This window comes from Amblyomma americanum, chromosome 4, assembly GCF_052857255.1.
Source record: "Amblyomma americanum isolate KBUSLIRL-KWMA chromosome 4, ASM5285725v1, whole genome shotgun sequence".
NCBI classification, from domain to species: domain Eukaryota; kingdom Metazoa; phylum Arthropoda; class Arachnida; order Ixodida; family Ixodidae; genus Amblyomma; species Amblyomma americanum.
The window spans coordinates 78,502,812-78,521,611 of NC_135500.1; the positions used below are offsets into that span (position 1 = coordinate 78,502,812).

The 18,800-nt window shown below is 41.8% G+C and overlaps 1 non-coding gene across 1 annotated transcript; it reads right to left on the minus strand.

Annotated features, from left to right (window-relative positions):
• Positions 1-9,367: 9,367 nt before the first annotated feature.
• On the minus strand, positions 9,368-9,438 carry TRNAD-GUC (transfer RNA aspartic acid (anticodon GUC)). The gene has a single exon. It is a non-coding gene; the product is annotated as a tRNA-Asp (tRNA).
• Between the last annotated feature and the right edge of the window lie 9,362 nt (positions 9,439-18,800).

The window sequence follows — 18,800 nt, forward strand, 5'->3', positions numbered from 1 at the left end:
TATACTGTGGCGCCTTCGGTGTGCGCACTGTCGTGCACCGGAAATGGACTGGGCTTCTACCACCTACCGCCCGTCAGCTGCTCGTCCGTGCTGGATGTGTTGCCTAAGTAGCTGCGCTCTCCGGATATCATCACTACGTTGATGGCCGCATCGTCTTCAGCAACATCATGCATAAAAAGGCACCGCCCACCGAACCCGCTCCGTGGGCTCGGTGACTGAACTATGGTGTTCTTATAGCAATTAAATCATCGGGGTATAACAAGTTCTGTTGTTAACGTCTCATCCGATATTGAATCATTATGGCTCATCTTTCGCGTTTCGCCCGTAACAGTGCTACTTCGCGTTTGCTAGGCCTCCGAAAACTAACTCAGATTTCTCCCATCAGCTGAACAATGCTAATCATGGAATTGTTTCCACCTATCCAAACGCCCAAATTTTTCTTTTGGTAGTTTTAACTACCCGGACATTGATTGGCAGAACACAGCTAGTTCTACAATAACATGTAATGCAGATGCGAAGAAATTCATCGACATCTGTTTAAATTTTAACCCCAGTCAACTCGTTTCTCAACCAACTCGTGTCTCAGGATGATCAGCAAGCATCCTCGACCTAATACTAATCAACAGCCATGAAAACCTATCATCCATCAGTTCTCTTCCTGAAATCAGCGACCACAAAGTCATGCATGCTCTATTCTCATTTGCCTCTATTCAAAAACAGACATCCGACAAAACAATACGTCTCTACGACATGGGCAATTATAATGCAATAACTGAAGACCTGAATGTCTTTTTTCCCGAATATGAATCCGCATTTCACACTCGCTCAAATCATGAAAACTGGTCGATCTTCAAGAACAAATTAAGTTACCTCACTAATTGGTTTGTCCCAATGATTACTTTTAAAACTTAATGCGATAAACCATGGTATACCCGGCACCTAAAACGAATACATAACAAAATGAACTGCTTTTTTTCGTACAGCCGAACGCAACGACATGCCTACAGCATGGGAAAAATACTTCGAAGCTGAAAAATCATACTTGTTTTCTGTTCGTAACGCGAAGTACTCATTTTTTCACATGACTCACCCAAACCTGCTAGTCAAGAGTACCAAACAATTTTGGCCAATTTTAAATCCTAAAAACCCTTCCGATTTATTTACTTACAAACGACACACACGAGGCGGATGATGATTATGATTGTGCAGATATATTTAACAGTACATTGACATCTGTCTTCACCACTGAAGTTGACACGCCTTCACACTTACCATCCTTTAACTTAGAAACCTTTATGCTAGCTATCACCTTTTTTGAGAAGGTATTTTATCTATAATCGATAATATGAAACTTTCATCGTCAGCTAGTATGATTAATTCAAAACTAGTGAAAAAAGTGTTGTCAATCTGTGCAGCATATTTGTCTCCTTTCACATTCACTCTCTAAAAGAATCATTCCGGATGATTGGAAAACAGGAAATGTCGTTCCAGTCGTCAAATAAGATAACAGAGACTCGGCGTTGAATTACCGACCCATTTCATTAACTAACGTGCCTTATAAAATCATGGAACGCGTCATCTACTGACAAATATTGATCCTCTTGGACTCAAAAAAATTTTTTCATTCTTCACAACACGGGTTTCGGAAGGGCCTCTTTTGTGAAACCCATCTAGTTCTCTTCCTTCAAGACCTGCACAGTAATCTGAACCGTATCATGCAAACCGACGCCATCTTTCTAGATTATGCGAAAGCTCTTGACAAGGTTCCTCACCACCTTCTACTATTGAAACTTGCACAACTGAACTTACATTCTAGTATTCTTAAACGGACTGAAGAACTCCTGACTAATAGTTCCCAGTCAGTGTCTTAACGGCCACTAGTATAAACCCCTCCCAGTTACCGCAGGCGTTCCGCAAAGGTCTGTCCTCGGTCCCCTTCTATTTCTAATATATATTAACGACTTACTCCTGCATGTTTCTTGTAGAATTCGAACTTTCGCTGATGTTTATTTGTGCCATTTATCGCACACTTAATAGCTGTCTTGATGAACCCACTCTCCAGACAGATATTAACAGCGTACAATATTGGTGCGAATATTGGCTAATGTCCCTCAATCCTACCAAATGTAAGCTCAATATCCTTCACACGTCATCAAAATCCCCATCGCTTTCGTTATTACATTTCTAACTAACCCACCAGTTGAGCTATTCCAATAATATAAATACCTAGGAGACACCCTGTCTTCCAATTTATCATGGCGCGCTCATATCACTACCATCATTTCAGCATCGAACAAAACATTATTCTTTCTTTTCTTAAGCGTCATCTCCTTCTTGCTCCATCACTTGTAAGAAAGATGGCTCGCATATAAATCCCTTGTAAGACCCAATATTGGAATATGCATTTGCCATCTGGAGCCCACATCAAGCGTATCTAATCACTGCATTAGAAGCCGTTCAAAATCATGCCACCTGATTCATTCATTCGGCACATTCATATAACGGCAGCGTTTCATCTTTGAAACCAGATCGGTACTTTCATCCCTCTCTTTACGGTGCCGCATTGAAAGCCGCGCCCTTTATAACAGGTTTTTTATTCTCCTCTCAATCAAGCATCGTATATCACACCCTCAGCGCGCATAGGTCACCGCACCATGGCTCACAAACTACATAACCAGCTCGTATGCACAAAGACCCATATTAGGCGACATGGCGGAGAGAAATGTTGTTTAACAAAAGATAGTTTATAAAAGTTCCTTCCCTCTTCCACACCCAATAATTAAAATCTGGAAAAGTATGTTTGCTAGAAGCAAATGGTTTAACCACAGGATTGAAGGTCTTCACGAAAGAATGCAAGAAGATAGCAGTATGAGCACTGAACTACCATCACTCTGTTGTGAGGACAAAATACGGTAGATGAACTCGTAAATCACTAACATAAAGGAGAAAAACTTTTTGAATAGTTTATTCGGCTGATAGCAAGACCACAGAAACGACTCCCAGCCGTGGCGGCCTCATTTCGATGGAAGTGAAAAGGAAAAACGCCCGTGTGCTACACCATGTCACCGCATTTCAGATAGTACGGCACACTTGAATAATGCTACAAAATTGTTATAAGAGTCGTAGTAACCTTACTTGTCACACTGTAATGTTTACATTAAGGTTAAACATTTACAATAAATGCTATATGTAGTAGTCGGACTTCTCGATTTAAGGTGCAAAAAAAAAGATGAATGTACGCGTAATCCCCTATTCGAAATCCGGTTTTAAAGCATAAACGTCAGCATTATTGCCATGCAAAGCTGGCGGTTGATTAAGGTGTACGCCAGATAAAGTTCAGAGTAAACCAAGCCAGTAAGAAAGGGGCGTCATTAAACAGTGGTATTGTTGGATAACCAGCACAGTTTTGTGATTTCAGGTATTGCTCTGTTAGATTCCACGCTTTTGGAGACCGGAAAGGGCAACCTCCTCTGTGCCTGCTAGATATGTTTTCACTGTTTGTTCACTAACAAGACCGACCTGGAGTTGTTAGTCGAAAATGAAGGTTCAACGGATGCATGTAAGACAGTGGAACGAAACCGTGCATGGGGGTCACAGGAACAATCATGTACAGGCGACGACTGAGCTGCCTTTTCCTCGATGCCATCAACCCGCAGATCAGCCTGCGCTCAAGCCACCGCGACAATCCAGCAAAAATATACGGCAAACGAGTTCTTGGACGTAACCTTCCATTTGCGTTTTTGTCTGCCAGCTGTTTCATTTAGTTTGCCTTAATTTCTTAATAACGATAGCAATTCCCTATCCAGACTTAGCTCGAAGGAGTCAAATTTTCAAGTTGGTTACTATTAAAGAAAAGACTCCAAGTGAGTTTTGGCCCGCACAGATTTTCTCAATTAAATCACCTAAAAAGTATCTAAATATTTCACCGAAGGCAATGTTCTTCATCAAGAAAAAAGCACATGAAACTTCCGTTCCGATATAAACACCGAAAAATGTGCACCGAATTTTAAGATGTAAAATTCGAAACGATCAACATCTAGTTATATCTTCTATCGAAAATGTTATATTATAGATCAAAGTAAACATTTCGCAAGCGTTCCTTCCGAAAAGTCATTAAATAATAATTTTATCAAAAATCTCTTTGTTCCTTTTACAATAATTTGCTCACCGTTCAATTAAACATTATTCGAATATTTTCTTCTAAATATCATAATATTGCAGTCTTAACTATAACAAAACATTGCAAATATATTTCAGGCATTGTGCCTCAGAACCTTTCCTACTAACTGTTTTTACTGCAATGATGTTCTTCAACTAGTAATATTTTACAACTCTATCATTTATATGGTGCCTGCCATAGATTGCATGCAACGTGTCCCTCATTTTTTGTTAAAAAATTAGCAGTGCTTTAACTACTGTTGAATCTGGCTTGAGAACGAAAGCTGTGCTGTATCGGGTAACTAAATGCGTCTTGGAGTCTAACGTTGAGTGCGTTCCGCACAACTTCGCTATTTGCTTAATTGGAACATCTGTAATTTACACACTCATAATTAAATAATTCCTGAACGCCTCAGCGCATAACTCGAAGATACGTTTCTAAGGCATTTTCGCATTCACTACATGCACGCTATCTGCTGGACTATCGCCGTAGATTGCGTGCTGGGGTTTCAGTGGGTGCCGCATCACGGCGCTACGACCTCACGCAGTGCACGAAGTAAATTGACTGGAAACGCACTTCGCTGCTCACTTAATACAGATATCTAATTTTTATGCTGATAAATAAATTATTGATGCACGCCTCAGGACATAACTCGAAGATACTTTTCTTCGAGAGTGTGCGTTCACTAGACGCGCCTTCATTCACTTCCAAGAGTCCAGCTGTCGTGGCAGAGTGGAAGGTTCCCAGTCTCGCGTCCACCTACGCAACAATTTGCTTGTGTTTCTTTACTAATTGAGGCCGCTTAAAGGTCATATCTGCACCGTAACATAACCTTCAAGGGTTGTACGCGAGAACTGCAGCTTTCACTCCAAAGGTATCGCGTTCTGGCAGTAGCGACAACTTAGCGGCTGTTTTATCGGTGCCGCAAACACGTATAGCACGTGTCGCGAGGCCCTCTCGCTCAACCCATCGCGACAACCCAATGATGTCAACGATGTCAACGACAACCCACATGTGAACCAAGTTCTTGGACACAAACTTCACTTGCGTTTTTGCCTGCTGCCGGTCTTTTTCGCTTTGAATTACTTTCCTAACAGGATGACGTGAACTGGCGTCTTCGGCTCAGTATGGTAAGATAGGTCTGCACATGTACGATACAGCTGTTATATACTTTTCTCAAGGTCCCTCAAGATAAAAGTATACAACAGCTGCATCTCACCTGCACACACCAATGGGTCATAAACGAGCAGGAGAACAAAAAGGATTAAACTTCAGTTAATGAAAATGCAGCGAGCAATGAAAATGAAAATCATAGGTGTAACTTCAAGAGAGAGGATGAGGGCAGGATGGGTCAGGGGACAAACTCGTGTTAACGACATCCTGGTCGAAATCAGGAGGAACAAATGAGCTTGAGCAGTGCATGCAATGCGAAGACAGATGGCCAACGGTATACGAACAGGATTCCAAGGGAAAGTAAGCGTAGCAGGGGGCGGCTGAAAGTTAGTTGTGTGGATACAGATTGAGAAGTTTGCACGTATAGGGCGACGGCGGCTGGAAAAGCACACTGTTAACTGCAGAGATGTGGGAGAGGCCTCTGCCCTGCCGTGGAGGCAGTCAGGGTGATGATGATGAAGTTTTTTCTAATAACGACAGCTATTACTTCTATGAGCCGAGCTCCAAGTAATGCCATTTGCACGTTTATTCCTGTTAAACAAATTGACAAACACACCGAAATAGACCCTAAATGTCTTTTGTCGACAAAGGATTGCCTCATTAAATCACTGAAAAAGTCAGTAAATCTTCCGCTGAAGGCAGTATTCCAAAAAAAGGAAACTCATCTCTGATATAAACACTGAAAATATTCCGCCGATTTAAAAAAACATAAAATTGAAAAGCTGAACCCCTAGTTCTATTTTCTACAGGTAAGATTATTATATTGTTGAATGTAAAGATTTTGCTAACCTTGATTTAGTAATGTTATTTAATGTTAATATTATCATAAAACGTTTTGTGTTTATTATTAACATTAGTTCACTGTTGAACAGAAACATAATTCAAATGTCATGTTCTTTACAGATGCACTTTTATTCTCTGAGTATAACTATAAGACAGTATTGCAAATATATTTGAAGCGTTTGGTCCCAGGACTTTTCCCATTGTTCTTATAGTAATGCTGTTCTTCAACTAGTAGTTCTTAGCGACTAAATATGTTAGGTGGTGCCTGCCACAGACTACATGCACAGCCCGGTTATTTTGTTAAAAAACTTGCTTATTGACAATTCACTACTATCGCTTATGGCACAGCCTTAAATAATGGCTATATAATCTAGACTTTTGCATTTTTTAGAAAGTGATCGAGCTACGTGTATTGGTAGTGCTGTATAGAGCGCCAGTGTCGCCTTCCTCGTAAGGCCTTGAAGGTTGTTGGTAAGTCGTGCACATCTGCAACTGGCAGGTTTGTATTGACTTCCATGGTTACTTTACCATTTCAAATATTGTTGTATTCATGTAGCTTAAATTTGCATTAATATTATTGCAATGTAATTTGAAAGTTATTTTATAGTGTCTCAGAAACATTACCAAGAAAGAATTAACGGACGTCGTATTAACATTTGACGAAAACAAAAATAATCATTGTTGCAATGTTTTGGAGCTACCTGGACGTTCAAGAACACCAGGAGATATAAATGTGGAGTCCTCCACGACGGCGTCTTCAAAGCACGTCTGTCGTTTTGCGACATTAAATATCAGATACTATATCAATAGTTAAACGAATGTAGTATATTACTGCCCCGTGCACCCGGCCATTGAAACAAATACGCTACCACACGACCAAGAAACGTCGCACGGAAGTAGAAGGCTCGCTAGCGGTTCCGGCGCAGTAGCGCTCAGTAGAGCACCGTTAAACGTTGCGCTGGTAGCTTCCGAAAAAAAAAAACAAAAAACGCGGCAGCATCGGCTGAGAATCGAACCCGGACCATTTAATGCCTGTCCTTCCACAGCCTCACTCCTGTACCGAGGCGCCTTATAGACCACCCTTTACGACATTAACACGAATGTGCTCTCCAAAGTTTCCTTTCGGAATCGAAACGGCTGCCACCCTGGCACCTTTCTCAATTTTATCTTCTGGCTACTCATGATTAAAATTTATCTGCAATCAAAAGCATTGCACGCATAGACCCGTTCCAATTGTCAGTAACCAATCCCGCAGCTTCCAATTTGTTCTTCATTTTAATCACCCAATGTGCATTTCTTAGTTCTTATTTTTTTTCTTAGTTTGAAAAGCATTTTTCGCCACCTCTCAACCGCCTCCTGCATCTTGGCCAATCCCCCACAGTGGGTACCCGCCATTAATTCCTTGAGGAGAACAACAGCATCGGCAGCCTCCATTGGGGTGCTGTAAGGATAAAATGTGGTTGATGTCTCGTAAATCATAGCCATAAAAGAAAAACATTTTGCACATTTTGCACAGCTGAACCCAAGGCCACGGAAACAAATCCCAACAGTGGCGACCGCCTTTCGCAGGAGGTGAAATGGAGAAACGCCCGTGTTCTATACAAAGTCGCCGCGCTGCAGATATTACCGAAAACTTGATTCGATTTCAACCTTAGAAAAAGACGACGAAACAACGCAGAATTCAGTTCTTAAAATTCGGTTTGAACCGAAATTTCAGCATTTTTGGCGTGCGAGGCATAGGTATCTCGCCGTTGAGTAAGGGTTAGCTCAGTCGAAGTTGTGAGTGAACAAAGTCAGTAAGCCATGGGTGTCATGCATCAGTGGTATTGTTGGATAAGCAGCGCATTTGTGCGACGTGAGGTACTGTTCCGCTAGCTTCCAAGCATATGCAGACATAGAAGAAGCACCTCTTTACTGCCTGCCAGATATATTATCATCGTTCAGTCACTAACATGACCGACCTAGAGGAGTTACTCGGTTAAGTAGGTTCAACAAATACACGTAGCACATTGGAATGAAAACATGCCTAGGCCAAAGAAAGTATCATGTTCAGGGGGCGACTGAGCTGCCGATTCGTCACCGCCATCAACACACAGACCATGTGCTGCAAGGCCTATTCACACAACCCAGCACAACAACCCAACATGTCAACCTAGTTCTTGGACGTAAACTTCCGCTTGCGTTTCTGTCTGCTGCCTATTGCATTTTTTGCCTTACTGCTTTAATAACGATAGCAAGCCGTTGTACAAGCTGAGTTCCAAGTCTTCATATATTCACGTCCATTACTCCTAAACAATTTGATAAAGTCATTTAAATAGATTCTTAGTGACTTTTTAACGCAAAAGTTTATCCAATAGTCACCGAAAAAAGTCAGTACAGCGTTCACCAACGGCAATATTGGGCAATAGAAAAGATATACTTTCTTTCCTATATAAGCTCCTAAAAAAAGTCCGCAGAATTTTCAAAGAATAGAAAACAAAAAGACCTACTAATAAATGTATGTGCTATCGAAAATACCATCTTAAAGTAAAAAGTAATCATATTGCTAACCTTGGTTTCCAAATGATAATTAATTTTAATAATGAACAAATGTTCCCTGTTTATTATAAACATTACTTAATCGGTGAAACTAACATTGTTTTAATGCTGTGTTCTAAATTTCGTTGTAATCTTTGAGCCATAACTATAAAACAACATTACAAACATATTTCGAGAACTGTTGTCGCGAACTTTCCGCGTTATTCTTACAGCAAAGGTCTTCCTCAACAAGTAGTGCTTTTAAGTTAATCTGTTAGATCATGCTTGTCATAGATTGCATCCACAGCCCTTTTATTTGGTTACAATACTTTCATTATTGCCAACTTATCAATATGGGTCATGGCACATCGTTCAATAATTGCGTTATGTAGGTACCAGGGCGATATGTAGGTATTTTGAATGAATAAAAAATAAAAATAAATGAACTTAAATACATAATGTTGCAGAAGCGTTGGCAATAAAGGAAATTATCAGCAATCTGTTAACTTTTCACGAAATGAAGGAATCAACCTTGCTGCAATGTTCTGATGTTACCTGGAAGTTAAGGAACCCAAGGTGATCTAAATAAATGGGGAGTTCTCTATCACGCCCTATTCACAGCCCACGTGCCGCATCGGGACATTAAACGGCTTGCGTACCGGCGCTTGTGTGTGTTTAGTAAGCGTGCTGTTGAAAGCTGCGCTAGACGTCTTTAAAAAGAAAAACGATAAAGAGTGCGTCGGCTGGGAATCGAACACGGGCCACCCGCGTGACAGGCGAGTATTCTACCACTGAACCACCGACGCTTTTTTTTTCTTTATTGCCGGTCTCCGACAGTGCGCAGTAACACATGATGGTACACAGAAATAGAAACACAAAATAAGGCAGACAAAAATGCCTCAGCAATCAGCTTTGTACAGACGTTGTCATATTAAAATTCTTTCAGCGCTGTCAAGGCTTCTACTCTCGGCAGCCACTGTGGTACAGGCTCAAGCGACTTCTGCACTTCAACAAATCTCGCTATACTCTCGCGAAAATACATCCGTGCGGGCCTCGCATCCGGATCACAATGGAAACCGGCCATGCGGGAGCGCCATACAGAGTGGAGTCTGGCCAGCATTGTGAGGTCGAATGGAATTCCGTCTTCATTGTTTATTGCTAGGTATCTAATGCCGTGTGGGCCCAGTGGAAAATCTTTTTTGACCGTTCGCTGCAGAACATCCCAAAAGTACACACCTTCCCAGCAATGCAGAAAAACATGGTCTATAGTTTCGGGCTGTTTGCATATCATACAGTCAGCTCCCCACGGTAAGAAAAAGCCCCGTTGCTCTAGGAATTTCTTTACTGGCAGTGTTTCAGTGTGTAGCTTGAAGAAAAAGGATTGCATTCCAGGCGTCACCTGCATTCTCTTTACCCTTTTTAAAACATTCTGACCGGGTTCTCCTCTATGCAAGACTCTGTACAATGGTTCCGGAAAAATGGTGTCACACACATCTTTGTACACTGTAGTTTTTTTCACTGAAGAAAGATAATCAATCGAAAAACGCGCCGACAAGAATCGTACACTAGTCACGACCTCCTTGAAAAAACCTGAAATGGATCCATGCATTCCATTTGTGCCAACAACAAAACTAGGCAACGCACCTCTTAATCTGTCTTGGCACACTGTGCGTAAAAAAGGATCGCTCGTGTCGCGAAAAAAAATAAACCTATTAACGAGCTGTCGCACAAAGAGATGCGACAGGCTAAGACCGCCGTCTTTCACCCTTCTGAACAAGTTCGTTCGACTAAACCACTCCCATTGCGATGCCCATATAAAGGTGGCGAACACTCTGTGTAGCCTTTGCACATTCAGCCGCGAGCAGTGCAGTACCTGCATCAAATACTACAACTTACTTACAAAAAAAAGATTGCACACTGTGGCCCTGGCGAAGAAAGAAAGGGGAACAACCTTCCACCTGTCTGCTTTTTCTCGCGTTTCGTGCAGCTGGCTTAGGTGGCTAGGTGTCCCTCTAGAATGCTACAAAAACAATGACGACCTCTGACTGAACCACCGACACCGACGACGCCGTCCTCAAGGCCGATTCTGCACGTGGCGAGTGCATTTGTGCAATCTCGTCCCTGGCTATCTAGTTCACACGGCCGGCGAACGCCTTCCGTAGAGACATGTGTGTTTGTCGAGGGGCAACTGTCGTAGCAAAGAGGACCCTCTGGCCAATGCGCCGCTAGCGTAGCTTGTTATATAAGTCGCAGAGTATTATGCTGCGCTCGGCATGAGAGAAAATGAGCTACCAATGCGGTTGTTTTGTTTGGAGTGTGAACAGCCACACAATAACAGTGTCAGTGAACTGATCCAGGTCCATACGGGCAGATGTTCATTCGCCGTCGCTGCACAGTGAAGTTTTTCGCTAAATGTCGACGTTCTGTTTTTGCACAATTTAAGGGAACGAGCGCTTCTTTATCCTTCACATCAAGGGTAAATTCCTTGCTCCACAAACAGTATAAGAAGGTCGTATGCACTAAGACTAATAGCAGGACAAATGGCCTCCTTCTTCACGATGCAACAAAAGCTGTTTAAAAACTGAAAGTTTGTAGAAGGGTCCTATCCCAAAAATAAGAAACAGGATAAAGCATATTTGCTCCCAGTGCGCTTTCTTACCGCAGGAAAGAAGGTCTTCACAAAGAAAAACTGAAGGAAAAAGCAATGTGAACACTGAACCTTCGCCAGGCTATAGTAAGGGCAAATACGGTAGATTTCTCGTAAATCACTAACATAAAAGAACAACATTTCGCACATTTTGTATTTCCCGGCCGGGGTGGGCATCTTTCGATGGAGGTGAAATGGAAAAACGCCTGTGTGCTATACCATCTCACCGCACTCCTTATATTACCCAACATTTGAGTAATGCTTTAAAATTAGTATGTATAAGTTCGAGTAATTTTTCATGTTACATTAGAGAAGTTCCGTTAAGGTTAAACACGAAACCGAAAATAACGTTACACGTAGAATTCGGACTTCTGTTTTTCACCCGCAAAAAAAAAGGATGAAATTACGACGAATTAAGTTTGCTAAATGACGTTTTAACCGAAAAATGTTACCAGTCTTGTCATGCAAGGTATGGATATCTGGTGGTTAAATAACTGTTACTCTCCGCCAGAATTGACAGTGAACTAAGTCGGAAAGCCAAAGGCACCATGTGACAGCGGTATTGTTGGATATGCAGCGCAGTTTTGCGAATTGAGCTATTACTTAGCTAGCTTCCACGCATCTTGAAACCGGGAAGAACCACTATCTCTCTGCCTGCTAGATATATTATGATTGTTCACTCTCGCGAACCGCTTATAGGAGGTACTCGGCTCAGTAGAATTATCAGTTGCCTGTCGGACATGACAACAAATCGTCTATGGGAGTCACCACGTTCTGGCTATAACGACGACTGAGCGGCTGTTTTATGGCGGCCACCAACACGCAGACCACGTGTTGCAAGGCCCTCTCGCTCAACCCAGCCAAACAACCCAACTGTAACTCGTCAACCGAGTTCTTGGATATAAACTTCGATTTGAGTTTTTGGCTTCCAGCGGTTTTGTTTTCTTTGACCAACTTTTGTTAATATCCGAATGAGAACCTGCGTATTCAGCATGGTATGATATGGCAGGTGAGTGCCGGTCTTATGCAGTTTTCTCAATATCCCTCAACATAAAAGTATATAGCAATTATATCTTAACGGTACTGACCTATGGGGCGGAAACGTGGAGGATGTCGGAACGGGTACAGCTCAAGTTGAGGACAATGCAGCAGGCGATGGAAATGAAAATGATATGTTTAATATTAAGAGGCAGGAAGAAAGCGGTGTGGGTGAGAGAAGAAACGCGAGTTAATGACATTCTAGTTGCAATCAAGAAGAATAAATGAGTTTGGATAGGGCATTTAGTGCGAAGGCAAGGTGACCGCTGGTCATTAAGTGTAACGGAGTAGATCCCAAGAGAAGGCAATCACAGCAGGGAGCAGCATGAGATTAGGTGGACGGATGAGATTAAGAAGTTAGCAGGGATAGGGTGGCCGCAGCTGGCAACATACAGGGTTAGTTGAAGAGATATGGGAAAGTCCTTTGCCCTGCCGTGGGCGTAGTCAGGCTGATGATATGATGACTTTCCTAATAGCGATAGCAATTACTTCTATAAGCTCAGCTCCTTGTATTAAAATTTGCACGTTTATTACTCCTAAACAATTTGACAAAAACACCGAGAAAGACTCTAAGTGACTTTTTCCCGCACAGGATTGCCTCACTGAAGAACCAAAAAGGACTGTACATCTCTCGTCGAAAGCAATAGTTACCAATAAAAGACATATAAAAAACGAAAATAGTCTGCGGAATTTAAGAAAATAAAAACCGAAAAGTCCAACCACGTAGTTATGTTGGCTATCGGAAACATTATTTTGCTGGTCATAATCTTGGTTTGCAGATGTTATTAAGCTCAGTTGTATTCCTTAAAGCCCTCCATTGAACTTGGTGTTACATAATGATTGGAATTACAGTTGAGTTCAGGACAACAAACGGGGATGATTATGCACCATTGCAGATGATCAGTTACACAATATTTCAAAGCAGAATGATGAGACTATGACGACGATGTCATTGGGTAAGCCGTTTCCGTCTGTAGCTGCTCGAAAAAAGAGAGAGGCAGAAAACGTGGCAGTATGCGATGGCGGGCGCGCAACTTGAAGTCGATGACGATTTGCGCTTAAGATGATGCACAAAGAAGCGGCAACACAAGTTATCTTAAATTGAGCAACCACGAATCGCCGACGTTTAGCGAAAAACTTGCACTCTTCACCTCCGGCGAACGAACATGGGCTCATATAGGCCAGTCACTACGGAACCATTATTGTGACCTTTCAGAATACCAACAAAGCATCCGCGTTGCCCCCATTACAAAACACAAAACAATATGGCTTATATACCAAAGCTATGCTATATTGGCGTGTTGGGCTTAGTGTCCGCTTTGCTATGACAGTTGTGTAGAAAAAGAGGCGGCGCGTCTCTGCTGAAGGCGTTCGTTGCCCGTGTGACCCAGATAAGGAAGGCATTGCGTAAATGTACTCGCCATGTGTAGAATTAGCCAAGTGGACTGCAGCGTCGGCGTCGGCGGTTCAGTCATTCTGCTTCCGGCAGCCGAGCTGATCGGATCGCAGTATCATGGGCTCCAGCGGAGCGGCGACAGCGGCCTTCGACGGCCACGGAAACAGCATTGATGACTGCGAAGATAAGGAGTACCAGAGAATTTTGCCGACACTGCCAACAGGACGTGTCGTTTTCAACAGTTTTTCTTCACGGAGACGTGCGAGCGAGGCCGTTTCGCGTCGAGGATTTCCGCAACGCCCTGGCCGAGACCGGTACGCTCCCCGACGTGGTCGCGTTGGGGGCGTACCAAATCAACCATGTGTGGCCGGTTACCCTGCGGAGCACGGAGGCAGGAAAGAAGTTGCTCGCCTTCAATGAGCTGCAAGTTAAGAGACGCCGCTGCCTCATCATCGACCCGGAAGACCAGCAGGTAAAGCTGCGGCTACACTGGATGCTTCATGGTGTGGCCAATGACGACATCCGGACGGCATTAGCGGCATTTGGCAAAGTGACAGACGTTACGCGAGAGCGGTGGCTGATCCAAGGCGTCAATGACAAGAGCTCAACGACAAGGACTGTCCTACTGAATTTGAAGCCCGGTCTAAAAGTGGATCACCTACCACACCAGGTACGCGTCGCCGGAGAGTTGGCTCTTGTCGTGGCGCCTGGACGTCCAATGCAGTTTAAGGTTCAAGGTTCGTTTATTATATGTTTATGGTACAAGGCAGAATCCCATTTTCTTTACATAAAACACTTACGCGGCTACACTAGCACAAACATATTCCTGCACTATCAAATACAACATGAGTACAGCAGTTAAACAATACAATAGAGCAATACAACACAAATACACTTGAGGGATTTTGTTAAGGAAGAAGGGTACATATACATTCATGTACAGCCGGAAGTAAGTTGTCAGAAATCAAGGGAATAAAAAAGTATGTAAGTGAGAGTTTCTAAAAATACCATCCAGTAGAACTGAGCCTTATATTGTGTGGTGTAAAAACAGAATAGCAGCTACAGACTACATGATAGCCATCTACGGTGGTTTATGGATTCTTGTAGTTTATTCATGGCTCTAAAAATATTTTTGAGAAGAACAATAATTGTTATGTTCTTTTAAAAGCGCTGATTGGCTGGCTGAAGTCAATATCCGATTCGTTTAGGTCAAGTATTTTGGCTACTTGGTAGTCCATACCCTGTTTGCCATAGTTAGTTCTAAATTTTTTAATCTTTATTTTAGGGTTTCTAATTTCATATTTCGAGGAAGTATGGCAGATTTTTTTCAGTATACAACTGTGTTTTGTAAATATATTGCATTAGCCTTAAATTGTATACTTTTATACCTGGAAGGATGTTATGTTTAGAGAAAAGGGGTTGCGTGGCTGGGTTTTTTATTGGGCCTTTGTAGTTTTCAAGGATTCGAGGTACGCGCTTCTGCAGAATTTATATTCTCTCGTAACCTTTGGTGGTAGTACCCCACACAAGCATGCCATACAACAATTTGGAATAAAACAACGTGTAATAAATAGATCTTTTCAACTATAAAGGTAAAATATAGGATATTTTGGTTAGGCATCCAACGGTAAGCGCGAGTTCCGAAATGAGGTGATTGACATGAAAATTCCTAGACGTATGTTCGTGAAACCATTCTCCAAGGAACTTATGCACCTGCACTTTTATCAAGGAATGGTCTTCGAACATTACCTGATTATCAGTTGGGTTTTTGTTGATGGATGTGAATACTATGTACTTAGTTTTTTGTGCATGGAGCCGTAATTTATTTTTTTCAGCCATTGCGACAATTTTACCAGATAGGCATTAACCTCCTCTCTTATTTCCTGAATTTTTCCACCTGTAAAAAATATGCTTGTGTCATCAGCGAATAGTGTGATGTCAGGAGTGTGTTTTAGCTCAGTGATGTCATTAACATACAACAGAAATAGAACTGGTCCCAGTATTGAGCCTTGTGGGACCCCTGCTTTTGTAAGTAATTTTTGGGACCTCACTTTGTACAACAAAACGTACGGCTGCCTCAGTGTCAAGAAACTCCGGAAGAAATCGAAGCTAGTAACCCTAACGCCATATCGGTGCAATTTCTTAAGCATGATATGGTGGTTTACCGAAACAAATGCTTTTCGCAAAACGAGAAATATACCTAAGGTGTACAGCCTCCTATCAAGGTTATCAATTATTTGATTTTTCACTTTTACAAGTGCATCTTCTGTTGTTTTATTTTTTTTGAAAACCATATTGGGATGGCGAGAGTATATTGTATTTATTAAGGTATGCTATCAGGCGCTTATGGATGCACTTTTCATAAATTGTTGAAAAGTTGGGCAAGACGGAGATTGGACGATAATTTGAGATATCATTTATAGGACCACCTTTATGAAGAGGAATTGCTTTTCCACCTTCAATTTTTGTGGAAAGATTGCAGTCAGAAACGATAGGTTTATTAAGAACGCAAGTATTGGACTAATAGTTGACGAGACTCCTTTTATTGGTTCTACCTTAATATCATCACATCCACTAGCAGCTTCGGCATTTAATCCTTTTATTAACATGTCGACTTACCCAGGCTGACATCAAAAAGTACAAGAGAATTCGTTTGACGAGTTTCATCATAGGTACAGTAGTCTTCAACTTCGTCTGTTTCAGGTATTGCTGCATTCACAAAGTAGTTGTTTATGGCATCAACTAGGGGCTGCCCCTCTAATATGATGTTATTAATTTTTATCTGTTGAATCGTGCTGCCAGCCTTGTTTTTTCCTTTCAAGGAATTGACCTCTTTCCATATTTTTTCGCGTAGATTTTATTCTGGAAAACAAGGATTGATAGTAATCTTTTTTTGCTTTATTTAGGCCGCTATTTAATTTGTTCCGAAACCTCTTAAACTCAAGAAATAAAGCATAATCTCGACTCACGAGAAATTTATGAAACATTGCATTCTTTTGTTGTATTCTTTGATGAATCCCTAGAGTGATCCAAGGCTTACGAATTTTCCACCTCCGCAATTTTGCCCTTAGCAACGGAAAAGCAGCCTTATAGCAGCATAGAAAAATGTCTAGAAACAGGTCGTACGCTTTATCTGCAAGGTGGCGGTTTGGGCTTGTTGCTAGTGCATGACATATAAAATAGCGCAACATCAGACAAGGACATGAAAGAACCCACACAAGCGCTAACTTGCAACAGTTTATCGCGGAAGAGAGCCTGTAGATATATATGACATGGCGATACATTGCGCAAGCGCGGCAGACAGTCAATTGTTTAGTGGCTTCTGAGGTAATCTAATTCCTTACGAGATAGCCCAAGAGAGGGTTTCGCTATGCAGTTATCACCTAAGCTATCTATCATTTCTGCTTCGATTATTTCTCGCGTGAGTTTACAAGTGTTTTTGGCAATGATCGTGCATGCTTGAAAAAGAGGTTTACACTTGGATTCACATTTTCTGCAGTGCGCATCTAAAAAACCACCTTTCTTTTCTTTAACATTGTAGCGATGTTCACGAAGGCGCTCGTTTAAGCACACTCCACTTTGACCTACAAGCTTCTTTCCACATGTCAATGGTATGCTGTACACAATGGATTCCGTATATTTAAGGAACTTAGTTTGATTATTTATCTTGCACCCACTCTTTGTAGCAGGGCCTGGTATTGTCAATCGGCAAAGTTTCTGCAGCTTCTCTGTAGCTTAAAAAATGACTCACTTTTGCCCGTGGTCCAATCTTCTTCAAGCGGTGGGACAAGCCGTGAGTTTACGGAATCACAGCAAGTTTCTGTTTGTTTAGTGAGTGGGACGGTGGTAGAGCATGAGGGTAACAGATCTCCTTTAGGAGCCTTTCGGCAACACTTACAAGGATATGCACAGGAAAACCGGCTTCAATTAGCCTCTGTACTTGTTGAGCGAAAACTTCGGTCATTAGCTGAGGGCAGAATTTTTTTGTGGCATTTGTGAAGCATTACTTGTCAATGCCCCTCTTGACAAGTTTGGAATGCGCAGAGTCATACGAGAGTAGTGGCTTGTTGGCACGTGGTTCGTATTTCCAGTAAATCTGATCGTCTTGAGAGAAAATCCTGATATCAAGGAAGCTAAGCCTGTCCTCTGATGGCAATTCATGGGTAATGATAAGAGGCGATAAGTCTGCAAGTACTACGTTTAGTGTGATAGTGACAAGTGATTCGCGTACTCTGCGAGATCTGCGTTTTCCTCCTTATACACTGGAGACCAATCTGCTTGTTCGATCAGTGTTCGCAATTTCCTCATTGAGGATTCGCATATACTCCGAAGCTCAAAATAACGATTGCTATCCTTAACTTTCTGAAATAGACGTCGGGTGCCAATGTATATCGGCTAATGATCACTTAGATCACTTGTCAGAACCCCTGCTGTATAATCCGAATTAATAAGATTTGTTATTGCGACATCTATACCTGTGGAAGAGTTTGAATTGAATTGAAAATTTATTTCTCCACACACATTACAGTGGAAAAAGGGGACACTGGGCAAAAAGCTGCATAATGCAGCTTGAAGTAGCACCCAGTGCCCCATGAATACAACGACAGCAGTATGTTTCGCGAACATCAGGCTGAAGTTGAGCTGAATATCCCCTTCAAAACAAACAAAGAAAAAGGACAACAATAGTGTAACCCTGACCGCGTACACAACATAGATGCACATAAACAATAGGAACAATAGACGATATAATACACCAGACCTATTTACATTGATGCCACAATAGATTCGAAAATGCACATGACAAATAATAACTGTTTCTTTGAGATGTCTTCTATACAAACATTTTTCTCTGACAATGTGTTGAGGTAATTTCCTAGGTTATAGGATAAGGACTGTTTACGGTATAAAGTACGGCAAAAGGGTAGAAGCCAAGGTAAAAGACATCGGGTATTGTACACTGGTGTGTATTGATGTAGAATAAAGGCTGCAAGGAACAGTTGATTGTTTGTTTTAACTGCATTTTTGTATGCACATAACAATACGAACGGGTGCAATATATCAACAGACAAAATACCATATTGTTTAAA